This window comes from Pinus tabuliformis, chromosome 1_2 (genome assembly GCF_031772625.1).
Source record: "Pinus tabuliformis cultivar Carrire ecotype Pingquan chromosome 1_2, CPIR1, whole genome shotgun sequence".
Taxonomy (NCBI): Eukaryota; Viridiplantae; Streptophyta; class Pinopsida; order Pinales; family Pinaceae; genus Pinus; species Pinus tabuliformis.
In genome coordinates, this window is record NC_142298.1 from 535,152,513 (window position 1) to 535,169,473 (window position 16,961).

Genomic DNA, 16,961 nt, shown 5'->3' on the forward strand with positions numbered 1-16,961 from the left:
AAACTTATGTTGTTTAAGGCCTTTAGGCCTCAGCATTGTAAATATGTTCCTTTTTACAGGTTTTAGTGTAGGTTTAATTAGACTCCATGCCCAATGGAACACTAGGAAATTTTGCTGATCTTGCTTTTGTATGAAAGGCAGTGGTCTACAGTTCTTGAAACCTCACAGGGAGGATTTCATCCCCATAAGGAGCCAGTGTTAGCTGTGCTATGCAATGTTGATTTTCCATGGTCAGAAAGGATCATGGTCTATTGGTTGTGTTCGAAAGGGGCTCACAATGGTTAATTTTCTTTTTCCTCTTTCACCTCGCTCACCTCTGAATTCTCCTTATTCCCTGAATTAACCTTCCAAAACCCAACAAAGCCCCATTTCCCTAAGCCCAGAGCACAAAGTTCGAAACCTACCATAAAACCTCAACCATACGCCCTCAAGCGCCCAATAACCCCCCATTGTTTCTCCGCCAATCTGACGGCCCACATCGCACCCGATAAAGCAACCCATCCGACCCCCCTTCAACATTAGATCCATCTTCTCCCGATCCGACGACATTCGCTCTCATTGCATCGGCAATATGATCGAACATTAGAGCGTGATGAGAGCTGTTTTTCTCTCTCATACTGCTGCATGTCGATCACTGAGTGGAATCACGTGATCTCAGCCTTTTACTGCTTCATGCCCTAAAGCGATGCGATGAATACCATTACCACCCATCCAAACCACCCGCGCCCATTAAATGACCGCGCAGCTCCACTACCCGATCACCGTCTGATTTGTCCGCCAAAGATCTGACAGCCCCAAATCACCTTGCTCTCACCTCGACCGACAACCTCCACCAAGCCATCTCCATCGTCCATTCCCTCGATCCGACGGCTATTTTTCCTGCTCATCCAAATCATTCACCTGTCCATGCATTCCACGTCCTCCACCATCCTACTTTCCCAAAGAAGGAGATGACCAGTTACACCATCATCAGTCACTGTCAGGCCCCCCAACAACCATATTAAACAGAAAGCATGGCTAAGGGAGAAAAGTACAAGCACAACCATGTAACTAAATTTATCAGACATGACTCCACTGGTACGAGCATTCCAACCATCTACAGGGACAGCACAGCACCTGGATAGATCAGATTTATCCACTAAATCAAGCAAACACATTCAGAGACTCCATCAGGTAGTTAAATGCAGTTGGTGGTCAATTATGACCCCTCCATACCTAAAATGGCCAAGTGCCCTTGTAATGAAATCTATAAATACCCAGAAACAAGATGTAATCAAGGTTGGCATTTGATGTAAAGTTCAACTTCTGGAGACTGTAGATATTTTGTCACTTGCAGCGTCTTGTCTTCATTTTCAGCTAATACAAGCTTCTTTTGTTGTTAACTGCTCACTTTCCATTTTCCTCTGTTCTAAGTTGTGCCTGATATGTTGTGTTCTTGATCTTTGAGGTTTAACACTAGATAGTTGTCATCCTATCTCTGTGTTAGAATCTTGTATGCATCATTGAATAGGTGGTCCAGGTTTCTTTCTATCTAATGCAAGAGAGCTATCATCCTCTCTTTGCATTAGTAGATTAGATTTACATACTTCTTTACTAGTTGCAGTCGGCCATCACATGGTCTTGTGCATCTGCTGGTGTGGTTAGTATTCTCCATATTCACTTAATACCTTAAACTATGAGCAATTGGTGGTCTAAAGCGTTGTATTCAGGGGGTGTTCACACATGTCTGGAGTGAAACAAAGTAGAAGTGGTTATCTGGCTTGAACCAAACCATCAGTCCTTCCATTAAACCTGCAACAATAATTGAATTTATATGTTACCAGGCATCTCCAAGCTACAACCTAGGAGAGTTTCTTGGAATCCTAACAAACACTTTCCTCAATAACATGATTGAGGAAGATGTACATAAAGTAACCTCAAGGTCTTAAGGTTCATGTTAGAGAATCTCATGTGTGTAGACTAAAGGAGGCCTTGTATGGACTCAAGCAAGCTCCAAGAGCCTTGTATGACCTTGATAGATATTTGATAAGACTTGGCTTCTCTAAGGGCATTATAGATCCAAACCTTTATATCAAGTTTGTGAAGGGTGAGCCTATTATTCTACTACTAGATGTTTATGATTTATTCCTAACAGGTGTAGAGCATCTTATTGTTTAGCGTAGAGGAAGTCGACCTATGAATTTTACATGAAGGATATTGGCTTGATGCATTACTATTTGGGATTAGAATTTTGGAAAAAACCTAGTGAAATCCTTCTTAGGCAAGGAAAGTATGTCATTGCAATCCTTCAAAAGTTTTGAATGATCAAATTCAATTCTATGGAAATGCTTATGGTGATGAATCTAAGAAAGTTAAATGAATTTAAGTATAATATGGTTGATCCGTCCATGTACCAAAATTTTATTGGATTGTTCATGTATTTGGATAATAGTATACCAATCCAAACATTTTCTTTGCAATGAACACCTTCATCCAGTTCCATATGGAACCAAAACATGAGCATTGGATTGCAACAAAGCATATATTGAGATATTTCCATCATATTGTTGAGTATTACTTGAGATGTTCCTATAGTAGTGAGATACAATTGTAGAGTTTGGGTTTTGCTATGATATCTTTGATGAGTAGGAGTCAAACATTTCTCACACTAAGTACTGTAGAAGAAGAGTATATTGCAACTTTTTTTGAATGTTGTGAGGGAGTATGGTTTCGCATGATACTCTCTGGATTATTTTATCAGATGTTGGAACCAACTGTACTATTATGTGACAATCAAAGTTCTTTGAAGTTAACAATCAATCATATGTTTCATAATAATTTAAATCACATGGAGATCAAGTAACACTACATTCATGATATGTTCAAGGGAGCAGTGATGCTCCAATATATTCCCATCGATGAGCAGAAAATTGATATTCTTACAAAACCTCTATCTCAGGAAAATTTTGTATACTTCAGGGACAAGCTTGGACTTCTGGAGAACTCCTATACTAGTTAGAAGGATTTTTGATGTGATATCAATAGGGGTATGGCTAAGAATGTTAGTGACAGCAAGAGCATGCCTAGATTGTTAACAATGGGGGAAGGAGAATCACCCGAATTGTTGGTGAGATAGCATGAGAGATGGATTTCCTAGAGAGGAATTGTCCATGAGGCCTTGACACTCAATGAAGTGGGTGCATTTTTCAACATCATGCCCTATAATTAAGGCTTTTGAGTTGGGACATGAGTGTCCCTAAGGTTTCATCATGAGTTATGGAAACCCTGAACTAGTCGATGTACCATGAGGTGAGGTGCCCACCAGATCATGGTGATGAGTTGAGTGAGTACCATTGGTTAGCAACGCTAACTTGGGTTGTGTTACCTACTGGATGATGATGTTGATCCAGGTCATGTGCTAACCAGGATGATGATGTTATCGATGAGTTGTACCTTTCCTTGGAGAAATCATGTATATAGAGAATATCTAAATATTCATTATTAATACCTCCCTAGCTAAGAGGAAGTATTGAATTATTGTAGATACGTTTGTTCTTCATAATGTTCATTTGTATTTGTAATATCAAAATATAAATTATATTTGTAAAAGAAAAATTATTTGAAGCATGTTCTTCAAGCTCTCAAGAAAAAGAAAAAAATATTATTTTTACATTCAAAAGAAAATTTTATAAGGAATGTTCTTCATGAACTTATTAAGAATGGGAAAATAAAAATTTGTATTTGTATTCTAGACACCAAAATATGTCCAACTCAACTTCCCAGTGATGAATTCAACATTTCCCAAGAGGCACTTATTTGACCCCTTATATGGTTTATATAGAGAGACCACTTATCTCCACTCAAAGAAAAATTCAGATTGCATCTTCAAGTACATTTTTTATTTGATATAGCATAGGAGGAGAAAGAAAGGAAGGTTGAGTTGAAGAGAAAGAAGAAGTAAAATTCTAGATTAAGTCTCCTTGCATGTGTGTTCTCTCTACTACTCTTTTCATGTGTGATATTGCAAGTCTACACTTCTGGTCACAGGTCCAAAATTTTTGAGGTAAATAGAGGCTAAAATTTAGCCTAAGTGTAGACCCAATGTGAGTTTGCTGAATGAATTTTTGAATGTAGAATTTCTACATTGAATAAAAAAAAATTCTTCTACATGATTAGAAGTAATTATCAAGTTTTAGAAATAAGATCTTGTATCTATTGTAGTGGAAAAATCAAATTTGGTTCCTTTCAAGTACTCCAAAACTACTTTTGCAACAAACCATTGTCCTTAACAAGGATTTTTCATAAATATAGAAAAAAATCCAACAACAAATGAAATATCTAGTTTCATAATAGTGAGGTAAATGAGACTTCCCACAATTTGTATATACTCGGTTGCATCCTCAAATTCATTCCCTCTTTTTGATGTAAGCTTCAATTTATGTTCCATTGATTAGATAGAGAGTTGCATTCAACCATGCTGAAATTGCTCAACAATTCTCCAATGTTCTTCTTTTGGGAGAGGAATATATACTTTGGATGTTGAGTAAATTCAATTTTGTGGTACTTTTTAAGGATTTAAGTATTTTCCTATATATAGTATTGTATGCAACTATTTTGGTTTGAAAATTCATACGTATAGAATGTAGGTGAATATTCAATAAAAGACATGTAATTTACTATTACTATTTGTAATGTTTTAGTGAATATCATCCATTTAATCATATATATGTAAAAAATAGGAGAATTTTTAACCAAACTCACAAAATAGTTTTTTAGAAAAATGTTCAAAAAATAGCCCATTTGCGAATTTTCACCCCTAAAATTTTCCCTATGAAGGAGTCACAAGAATGTCATCTCAAATCCCTTCTTCAACTCTTTCTTTATGGATACAATTAAGTTTTCATTGATTCTTGTTATCAACAAATCCTCCACATATACCACAAGATTTACAACATTTTATCCATCATCAATATTAACAAAAATAGTGGCATCATCAATATTAATGTGTTTAAAATTCAATTTTAGAAGATGCTTAGTTAACTTTTCACTAAACTCGCAATTCCCATTTTAGGACACATAAGGATTCAATTAGTTCACATACTTTATTTTCTTGTCCCTTTACAATAAAACTTTTATTTGGTCCATGGAGATGTTCTCTTTCAATTCTCAGTTCATGAAAGAAGTATTCACATTGATTTGATAAAATTTCCATCCATTCTGAGTTGCCAAGGCAAAGAGTGTCTAGATTGTAGCCCATTTTTGTATGGGGGAAACATTTCTTTATAATCAACACCTTCTCTATGTGCAAATCCTTTTTCCACAAACCTTTCTTTATGATTTTCAAGTGATTCATTTAATTTGTGCTTGTTCTTATAGACCCACTTCCATGTTCCATTATATATGAGCATGGCATACTCATTCTACATTGGTTCTATCCATTCATCTTAAGAAACAACTTCTTGAAAGGAAGTTGGTTGAATATCAGTAGATAAATTCAATTCACAATCATATGAAGCATCCATATAATCTACATCAATTGAATTATAATTATCTATATCACCTCCATCTTGTCTGGTGGAAATTGTAGTCCCTATCTTTCATATATCATCAGATGAACACTTTTCAAGTGCTTCAATGAGCCACTATGGGGGACCCGTTTGAGATGGTCCAGGTTTATCCACTAATTTAGAGGGGGCTGCATAAATGTTCATCTTTCCATTCCTGTCAATCACATCGCTAAAAATATTTCCTGATCTAAAGAAGTGGTTGAAACTTCATGAGGGGGAGATATTGCTTAAGAAGGAAAACCCATATATTGATTCAAGATAGAGATCCCCCCATGTGGAATCTAGCTATCAAATTCATCATATGTATTTTCATGGTTGAATATATGTACATGATCAAGTTTTCACTTAATATTGTTGTTGGTCTTAGAATATTCAGTTTAAATTGCATCTCTAGAAATAATAATAATAAAAAATTCCTCCTTATAAAGATGATATTCCTTGGTGGTATCTAAATACCCCAAGAAGACACACTCACAACTCCTTGCATGAAGATTTCTTCTTTATTCCTTGGAAATCAATGCATAGATGGTGGAACTAAAGACCTTGAGATGCCTTACAAAAGGAATGTGGCATTAGAGGAAATTTCAACCTAAAACTTCCCATGAAATTTTCTTGTAATTTCCATGTCATAATATGTAAACCAATCAAAATCCTTTAAATTTAAAAAGAGGTACATGTAAATATTTTGGAGGGAAAAGAAAAAAAAAACCATCTTTTCTAATTGTATTTTTGGCTTATCTCCTTATAGGTTTACTCAAATTTCAAGTGAAGATACTCATTGAATGCAAAATTAAATTTTGCATCCAACGAGTACCCATTATGCATACTTTTAAGAAGACCCACATTCATAAAAGTTGTAGATACATTAAAAAATCTTGTTGAACTCGTTTTTTTAATGTATATGCAATTTTTATCAATGTGGGTCTTCTCAAATGTATGTATAATGGGTACTCGTTGGATGTAGAATTTAATTCCGCATCCAACGAGTGCCTAAACTTGAAATTTGAGTAAAAGTATAAGGAGATAATAAAAAAATACAATTAAAAAGTAGTTTTTTTCTTTTCCCTCCAAAATTCATAACTCTTATTTTATTATTTTAACTATTATTTTATTATATTTCCTTAGGAGGTCAGATTTAGGCTAAAATTTCTTCTAATGTCATACCACATTTCATAAGGATTCATATTTTTTTAGATCAAGAAATGAACATTTGTTTTTCCCATGTAATGGACATAGAATTGCATCATCATGAAGCATCAACTTTATATTTTTCCAAGGACTTGTTTCAACGCGTTAATTTTACATTTTCCCAAGGATTTGTTAAGTTTTAATAAGAAAATGAAGAAAATATATGTGAAAGAGTTCAAACAGAGGAAACTTCAATCAAAGAAATTGAGATCAAACTAAAGGAAAAATAAAAATATGAGGAAAAGGGATCAATCAAATAAAATTTTGAGAAGTATGCCATTTCAATAGGGGGCCAAGTATTTTTAAGCTTTGGGGGTTGTCTACGCCTCAATACTGATGCAGGGGATTATATGTGTGTGTGTGTGTGTGTGTGTGTGTGTGAGAGAGAGAGAGAGAGAGAGAGAGAGAGATTCCATCAAGTTTAAAGTGGTTTTAAGTGGAGGCCTAAATAGGTTTGCAAAACTTATGGTAGTAAAATTTCTTTGATGTGGGTACTTAATAAAGGCATCACAACCCCCTCTCCCCCCCGCCCCCCCGCCCAACACGGAATGAGCTCACTTGGTAATCTGTAAATTTCCATAAATATTCTACAAGAGATTTCATGACAACAGATCTAATAAATTTACATTTATAAATCTGAAATCTATGCTATTAGGGTTTTATTTCCTTTTAGATTTTTATATCTATAAAATATTATTTATTGTGTATGCATGCAAACTAAAATTTATGTAGAAAATATAGAACAACAAAATAAAAAATTACAAAACATAATTTGACACAAGTTGTAACCTCGAAAACCCTTTCAAGAGAAAACCTAGCTAGAAGGTGAGTTTGTTATGCTCTCTTTCTCTGAATAAAAAATAGATGTGAGTGCAAAGAAGTATGGTATGTGGCCCGTGGGCTACTACAGTGCACAAATCCTCTCTATGCTTTATATCCTTATCCATATTGTTTATTTTTCTCATCTATGTAACAAATGCACTTGAAAAGAATGAAACCTATTTTCCTCCTAGTGGCCCAATTATAACACATCCCAATACCCTACTAGTGGTTAGGTTTGACTACCTCACCTCATAACCAAAGTTATAATATAGAATCTTCAAGATTATTCTTCATAATAATCATGTGGCTAACCCATTTTCCACGAATAATGGGGGATAATATGGCATCCTCTTGAATTATGGTGGTGAAATAGGAGGATCAACTTCTGAGTGGCATAAATTTTACATACAGACTCAAATTGAGGCGATTCTTGCATTGTTTGAAAGATCTCTATGTGTATAATATGCAAATATGGTGCAGTGTTAAAGAGGAAATTTTATACCACAAAAAAATGTCATTTGAAGCCTCAAAATGCCCCTGAAGGGTTTCAAACCCTAGTTTTCCAAACTAAGTCTCGCTAGTCAAAATGAGCCTATGAGTTGATTCCTCCACTTTTTCCACTTTAACAACATCAATATGGATGGAAAAAAATATAATGATCTAATCCATATCACTTGGAAAGCCCATGAAAATGTAAAGTAAATATCAGTACATGGTCCCATGTTCAAATCTACAGTTGCTTACCCATGGCCACATGCTAGCAGGAAGCATGGTTCACCTAGGGGTTATAGTGGTAGTGGTCAGAATCAACCCTATTTCATGCTAGTATGAGATTGGCCCAATTGTCGATCCCACTAGATAATTAAAAAAAAAAGGCATCACAAAGCTATTAGTTTGAGTGATTCTTCAGTTATTATAAACTAGAGGATTAGAAGATATATGATGATTTTTTTGGTTTAGTTGTAATATTTGAACAATTTAAAACACTTGAAAATGTGTCCATGATCATCTCATTCAAACATTTTATTAGGTAACTTAATAACACTACTATAATTTTATTAAAGGGTCCTAAACAAGTACTTCGGTCTTTAATATTGTAGGAAACAAATGATGGGGTCACTCCACCTGACCTATTTTCTTTCTTTTATGATGATTAGGAATTTTTTACATTATATTTATTAATGGATTCAAGTTAGCCTTTGTCATTTTTCTATGTGGTTCACGGTTCCTGAAGATTGGTGATCACTATGTCCACAAAATATTTTTACCAAGAAGATCTTCTCGAAAGGACCTCTCCTTGTCGGCTCAACCATTGAGCCTGACCTTGATAACGTTGGGAGAATTAAACCCAACCTTAGCCCTTTTTTTGTTAGTACATGAATACATTTTGTATTAGTACATGGATAACTTCATTCAAATACTATGTAGAAATTGTATTTATGAATCACCATCTTAGTCATATGTATATATAATGATTTTTATAGGTTATGAGATATTAGAATAGGTAATCCAATTGCAAGTTTTTTAAATAGGTATTTTTTCAATAAATTGTGTAGATTTTGTATGTAGATTTATATAAAATGTATTTAAAGGATTGCATTGAGAATCTAATAAAATATATGCTATACGTAATTTCCCATTTTTTATAAATAAGAATTTATATTTTTTTCCAATGAGAAAAATAAATTTAATCTTAAATTACTTTTATGTGAGTTTATTTAAGGTTGTAATTATTTTTTAAATGTGATTATCTCTCAATTTCTTTATGCTTCAATGAATGTCGTGAATGTTGTATACGAAGAAGTGGAGATATTTCTTTGTCATGGGAGTAAAGAAAAAATAGTATTTAAATATAGTAGGGAAAAATTATAATTTGTTATAGTAAGGTTGGGATTAATCTTAATCTAAACCATTAATCAAAGTCTTACACTTGTTCCCTTTATCTATTATGCAATTTCCCTCATTACACACTTTATCTCCTAATCTGGTATACACATTTCTTTAAGTAACTCAATGATGAAGCTAATTCAATTATTAAAGTTATTTTTACATGTACCTAATATACTAATAATATGTTTATCTACCATGATTGGCCTATCAGCACCACTCTACAACACACTACTATCCATGTGTAAGGGAAAGTATGATCCTCTCTCTTTTTCTTGTTTCTTTTTTATATATTAAGTATTTCTTACATGATTGACTTGTTGATAGAACCATTAGATATCCTAATATCTCAATCTAATACTTACATGCCATTTCTCACTTTTTTTATATCTCTTTGCAAGCATGATGTTGTTATTGATTGTGACTTCATTTCCTCATTATCTTCATTCATATTCTTTTGTGTACCTACTTGCTTGCATGAATACACCTACATGCATTGGCGCACAAATAGTTCAATCCCATCCCTTTATAAGGAAAACTAGGCCTTCATGTAGCTTTATAGACCTAGCTTGATTACATAATAATATGTTGGGGAATTATGGCTTATTTCCTTTTCCATAGTTCTACAAACATCCCAATAAACCCCTTTCTCAATGTCACTTATTATAAGGCACTGATGTTTCTTATCTCTTATTTTAGTTTGAATTTTTTTAATTATTATTATTAGCCCCTTCTTTCCTTTAGATTATCATCTTTCATTGTCTTAGCTACTTATGAGGCCTTAATTCAACTTTATGTTAATTCATAACTCTTTAATTTCACTATATCACTACTCTTTCCACCGAGAAAAATGTAATATATAAAATTTGCACATCACACTTTTTATGCATATCCACCCTTGCTATATGCATCATGGGGTAATTAAAAATGTTGAAGAGAGAGAGAGAGGAACAACCTATTTACTAGAAACTAGTTGTTAGGGAATGCTCCTATATTGTAAGCATCAAACAATCAAGATGGAATTCAATAGCATTGTTAGTAATTATATGTATAGAAATAATAAACATCTTGTTTAGATCATTACAAAGATGTCATGCCTTGATGGCATCTAAATATCCCAAGAAGATGCACTTTCAAGTCCTTGAATCGAGCTTTCTTCTTTGTTTCTTGGGAATCAAGGCATAGAAGGAGTCTTATTTCTAAGAACTTGAAATGGATATCTATTTTCCACATCTACTGTACATAGAACCACAACATCCCAAAGCTTCAATTTTATATTCTTCTAAGGACTTTTTACATGTTAACTCTACAATTTCCCGAGGATTTATCAAGTTTTAATAAGAAAATAAAGTAAAGATGAGTGAAAGAGTTCAAAGAGAAGTAAATTCAATCAAAGAAAATGAGATCAAACTAAAAGAAAAAGAAACATGTGAGGAAAAGGGATAAATGAAAGAAAATTTTGAAAAGTATGCCCTTTCAATATTGATTAAGGGAAACTAGGCTCCAAGGAAATGAGGAGACAACATCAATATAAATTCAGAAAAGAAGAAAATGAAGAAGGAAGGGGTGATTTTTTTTTAAAACTCGATGGTTGTCAAGGCCTCAACATTGGTGCATGAGGAATATCTATATCTATATCTATATCTATATCTATATATATCTATAGATAGATAGATAGATAGATGAACCATTTAATAAATTTTAAAGTGGGTTTAAGTGAAGGCCTAAATAAGTTTTCAGAATTTATGGTAGTAAAATTTCTTTTGAAGTGTGTAATTAATAAAGACATTTGAAATACCCAACCCCAACATCTCTCCACAAGGAGCTCACTTGGAAATCTTGTGAAAATGTAAAATAAATATCAATACAAGGTATCATGTTCAAATACCCAATTGCTTACCCATGACCACATGTTGAGTGTGGCATGGTTTACTTAAAAATTTTAGTGGTAAAAATTAAAATTGACCTTTTGTTATATGAATATGAGACCACCCTAATTATCAATTCTAACCTACATTAAAAAAATAAAAAATAACTAAATGAATCACAAACTATTGGTTTTATTGATTCTTTGGTTCTCAAAAACTAAAGGACTTAAATATATAAGATGAATATTTTGGGTTTAATTGTATTAATTGAACAACTTAAAATATTGCAAAATGTTTCCATAATTATCAAGCTCAATCATATGATTAGTGGTTAATAATACTATTGGAATTCTATTAAAGGATGGTCCTAAGGATGTAGTTGGCTCTCTAGTATTGTAGGAAATAAATGACGGGGTCACTCCACCTGTCTCCTTTTCTTCTTTTTATATGATTAAGAATTTTTTGCATTATATTTATTAACGGATTCAAGCTGGCGTTTGTCCTTTTTGTATTAGTGCGTGAATACTTTTTGTGTTAGTAAATGAATATCATATTAAGTAGAAATTTTATTGATGAGACACCAACTTAGTCATATGCATGTATAAGGATTATTATAGGTTATGAGCTATTACGATAGATGATGCAATTGCAAATTTTTTAAATAGATAGTTTTTGAAGAAATTTTGTAAGTTTTGTATGGGAGTTATGTAAAATGTATTTAAAGGATAGCTTTAACAATAAAATAAAATATGTAATTTCTTTTTTTAAATAATAATTTATAAATGTTTTTATGGAGAAAAATAGATTTGATATTAAATTATTTTTATGTTAGTTTATATTTAAGTTTGTGATTATTTTGTATATGATTATTTTGTATATGTGATTATTTTCCAATTTCTTTATGCATCCATGTATGTTATGAATGTTGTATAGGATGAAGTGAAGATAGTTTTTTTTTCATATGAGTAATGAACAAATATTATTTTAATTTATTATAGAAAAATTATAATTTGTTAAGCCAGGGTTGGGATTATTTTTAATTCCAATCATTGCGTCATAGTCTTATACTTGCTCCCTTTATTTATTATGTCATTTCCATCACTACACAATTTATGTCCTAATCTAGTATACACATTTCTTTATATAACTCAATGATGAAGTTAATAAACTTTTTCAAGCTATTTTAGACATGTACCTTCTATGCCAATAACATTTTTATCTCCCATGATTGACATATGAGCACCACTCTACAACACACTAACATATATGTGTAATGGAATTAAAATCCTCTCCCTTTTTGACATTTCTTTTTTATATATTAAGTATTCCTTGCATTATTGAGTTGCTGATAGGATCATTAGCTCTACTAATATAACTTGGTCTCATACTTTCATGCCATTTCTCAACTTTTTTCATATCTCTTTGCAAGCATGATGTTGTTATTGAGTCTCACTTTGTTTCCTCCTTACCTTCATTTGCATTCTTTTTTGTATCTTTTTGCATGAATGAATACACATGCATGCATTGGAACCTAGACAGTTTAGTGCCATCCCTTTAGAATGGCAACTAGGTCTTCATGTTGCTTGATATACCTAGCTTTGAGACATGATGATATGCTAGGGAATTATAGTTTATTGCCTTTTTCAATTTAGAAACATCCCCATGAATCTCCTTTCTCAATGTCACTTATCAAACGTCACTGGCTTTTTTTACCTTCTTATTCTAGTTTAAAATTATGTGATTATTAATCCTAGCCCCTTATTTTCTTTAGATTATCATATTTTATTTTCTTAACTACTTATGAGGCCTTATTTATGCTTCTTGTTCAGTCATAAATCCTTAACTTTACTATATCACTACCCTTTCCATTGAGAAAAATGCAATATATAAAATTTGCACATCATAGTTTTATACATATACACCCTTCCTACATGCATCATGGGGCAATTGCAAATGTTAAATCTCTCCCCCTTTTGAGTGAATCTTCTATATATTTTGATTTTGGAGCATTTCCAAAGGATGTAGTTGGTTCTCTAGTATTGTGATTCGTTATGTCCTTGTCACACTATGTGAGCAGTGATTTTGTTTCCTAATCCATTTTATATTGCAAATAAGATGTACTTTTCCACCTATCATAAATGGTTAATTTTTAAACATATGATATGGAATTCAAATATGATATATTGATATGAAGAAAGAGTTATTTTTACCCTTGTTTTCTTATGACATTGGAGCATTCCCTAACAATTAGTTTCCTATAAATGGGTTGTTCCTCTCTCTCTATCTCTCCATATGGGTGTGAGAGAGATTTTATACATTCATTGATCAATGTATTATAATATTAGCCATGTACATTAGTCCCATATTTTCTCTCGGATCTTACTCAATTTATCATCTCCATCTTCCTCCTTACTTAAGGAGATTTTGTAGTTTTTATGCATAATTCTTAGTTACTAGTTTGGATCTTTCCCTTTAGCTTTTGGGCTTGGAAATTACATCTCATGGTGGTTTTAGAGTTCCTTCATTCCTCAATTTCATTGATATTCTTCCCAAATCCCCACCTAAAAGAAGGGATTTGGCATAAATTTCAAAAATTATATAATTTTTTATCTCAAATTAGTTCTTTATCCATTATTATCCTTTGTTCAAGGACATGTTTTAGTTTATATTTATGTTTTTTCATTGGTTTAGGTCTTGCCTCTCACTTTTTGGCTTTGAGACTAGGTTGTACCAGCATTGTAATGATTTCACTCTTCTTACTTTGTTTCTTCTTAGATCCTCGCCTAAAAAGAAGGATTCCAATTCAAAATGTAAAGTAGGAAGAGCATCCTTCTATTGGGGAAATGGGTTACATCTCATTTTATTGCATTTAATTATATATATTATCTTGTTGTTAGCTTTGTTTTATTCTATATATGTGTTTGTGAATATTTAAAAACCTATTGGCATTTGTAGGAGTCCCAAATATACACAATTTTACACATGCCAAGGAGGCCCAAATCTACACAAGTTTATTGCCTATTATGTGCCTTTTCCATGTAGCATTTTTCTTTTTTCTATGTTCATATAATTAAGGGGTTTTAAGCAACTATAGAATCAATTGACTCTCTTTAACCCATAAAGTAACTTTAGAATAAACACCCCAATTTTTGATGATTTTTATTTGCATTTAGGTTGAGCAAAAAATGGAAATGTTACATATTCACTCTTGTATTCACAACTTTCATAGTGAAATGAGCTATGTATGAATGAATACAATGTGTATTTAATTCTTATTTAGTTTAATATATACAAGTTATGTGTATAATTAAAATGAAATATATATATATATATATATATATAGATAGATAGATATATATATATATAGACTATGTTAATTAGCAACACTAATTAAACTAGTGTGCCTTCATTTCTTCTTTTTTCTTGGCTTTCTCATTTTTCCCCAAGATCTCATAGCTACTGCATTGTACCAAGTCTTACCATCCTATTATATCTATAGTAACTAAGCCAACACTACTTTTCCAATGAGTTGGCATGTCCCCAATTATATCTTTAATCTCATGGTTTAATCTCTCCCATGAGATTTAAGTAAAATCTATTCATATTATTGAAAAGAAAGCATCTACCTTTTTCATTTAAATTGAAAACACTATCTTTATAAAAATTATCCAAATTAATTTAGATTATCAACTTTATTTCAAAATATTTTATAATAATTTTGATATACTTAGAAACAAATAACAAAAATAATATATATATATGATATGATATAATACCATCATCTTTGGGCATAGAGTATGTCTTAAAGTTGCTTTTGCTTGGCTAAGAGCTCCTTTTCCTAGCAATTAAGGAAACAAGTTAAGGGCCCAATATGTAGAGGCATCTGGCACATCTCGCAGAAAGCCTACCCCCTTATGGACCACCAACAAGTTATCTAGAGGCATCTGGCACATCTCGCAGAAAGCCTACCCCCTTATGGACCACCAACAAGTTATCTAGAGGCATCTGGCACATCTCGCAGAAAGCCTACCCCCTTATGGACCACCAACAAGTTATTACAAGTGGCATGGTTTCCCTTGAATAAAGGTGATGAGTCATCCGTTAGCAGCTAGAGATAGTTATCCTCATTGCTGGTTTGACAATTGAATTATGATCAATTTTCCCATTTGTGGAAAAAAAAATACCATCCTTGTATCTATAAAAACTACCTTATCATATCTTTTATCATATTTTTTCGTGATGATATAAAACTTCCATCGACTTCGATAGTTTTTCGAATTCTACAACGTCGCACCATGAAAATTGAAACACCTTCCATTTGCAATGTTAGTAAAAACTTGGGACATCCATTATTAGATGGATGCAAAATAAAGTACATTTATGTAACTTTATACTTTGTAATTTGACTTACCTTTGCTTCAAGATTTACAAATGTTCACGATTTAGTCTTCTCTTTGTAATTTGACTTTATCTTATGCTTCCAGAGATTGAAACGTCTACGTTGTTAGAATGAGCAGGGATAAGATGTGATAAGGGGTGAGAACTATCAGCGGTTTCCGTTTCAGAAGCCATACCAAAGAAAGCCTTCCTCCAAATTATGTTCGTCTTCATGAATACCACAGAGAGGAGGGGGAGAAAGCATAAGAGCTTCTGCCAAATTCGTAAATAAGTTAAGTGACTCAAACACGTCTTCCTCCACCGCCACACGCTCACCGATGCCTTCTGTTGGGTTACAAACTGAGGAGAAAAAGAAATCCGACGGCTGCTTCTGCAGCGGCAGCCTGAATGTCACTCGGAGACAAAGAAATCGGTCGTGGGAGGAAATCGATAAGCTCTGGGAAATTAAGCAACGCACGTTTCTTGCCCTTCAGGTGGAAAGCAGCGACATCGTGAGCTCGAGCGGCCATTTCTGGCGTATCGAAGGAGCCGAGCCAGATTCGCGTTTTCTTTTTCGGCTCGCGAATTTCAGACACCCATTTCCCCCAACTACGACGACGCACGCCTCTGTACCCTGGATACTGCACCTTCAACGTTCTGTCCTGTGCCGGGGAAGTGGCAGCCCCCTTTTGCTTTCGAAACCTCTTCATCCCATCCTTAGTTGTCGATGCAGATTTGTTGCTTGCTTGTGTGTCATGAGATTGCTTATCCATATACATAGGGGTATGATGGCTTGTGGAGTAATTGGGCATATGAGTATGGAATTGCAGGCGGGTATGATGGTTTGTGGGGTAAATGGACGTTTAAATATGGAATTGCAGGCAGGTGTTTGGCATCCATAACAGCTAGATTACAGAGGTTGTGATTGCAACTAAGGAAGCTCAGACAGAGTGGAGTAGAGGTATAGTCCATGAATAGTTGTCTTATTACAGACGAGCACCTTACGCGCCATACACGCGCCATACAGCAGCGTGGACTGTATATTCCAGTTAATTCCAGGGACTTCTTCTAACTTGTATGGTCTTATCAAACCCAAACCGAACTCTGCTCGCTCATCCACTTGCAAAGCCCAAAACAAATCCTTCTTCGGCGAAACTGCTTCTTTCACTTCTATCGTCGTTTACTTTGAAAAAAACAAGCGACTATATTAAATGGAGAATATGTCCTATACCAAAAAGTAATTAAAAAAAATGGACAATATTAAAGGTAGAAT

At 33.5% G+C, this 16,961-nt stretch overlaps 1 pseudogene; it reads right to left on the reverse strand.

Moving 5' to 3' along the window:
- Positions 1 to 15,699: 15,699 nt before the first annotated feature.
- Positions 15,700 to 16,463, reverse strand: LOC149206703 (ethylene-responsive transcription factor ERF039 pseudogene; annotated as a pseudogene).
- Between the last annotated feature and the right edge of the window lie 498 nt (positions 16,464 to 16,961).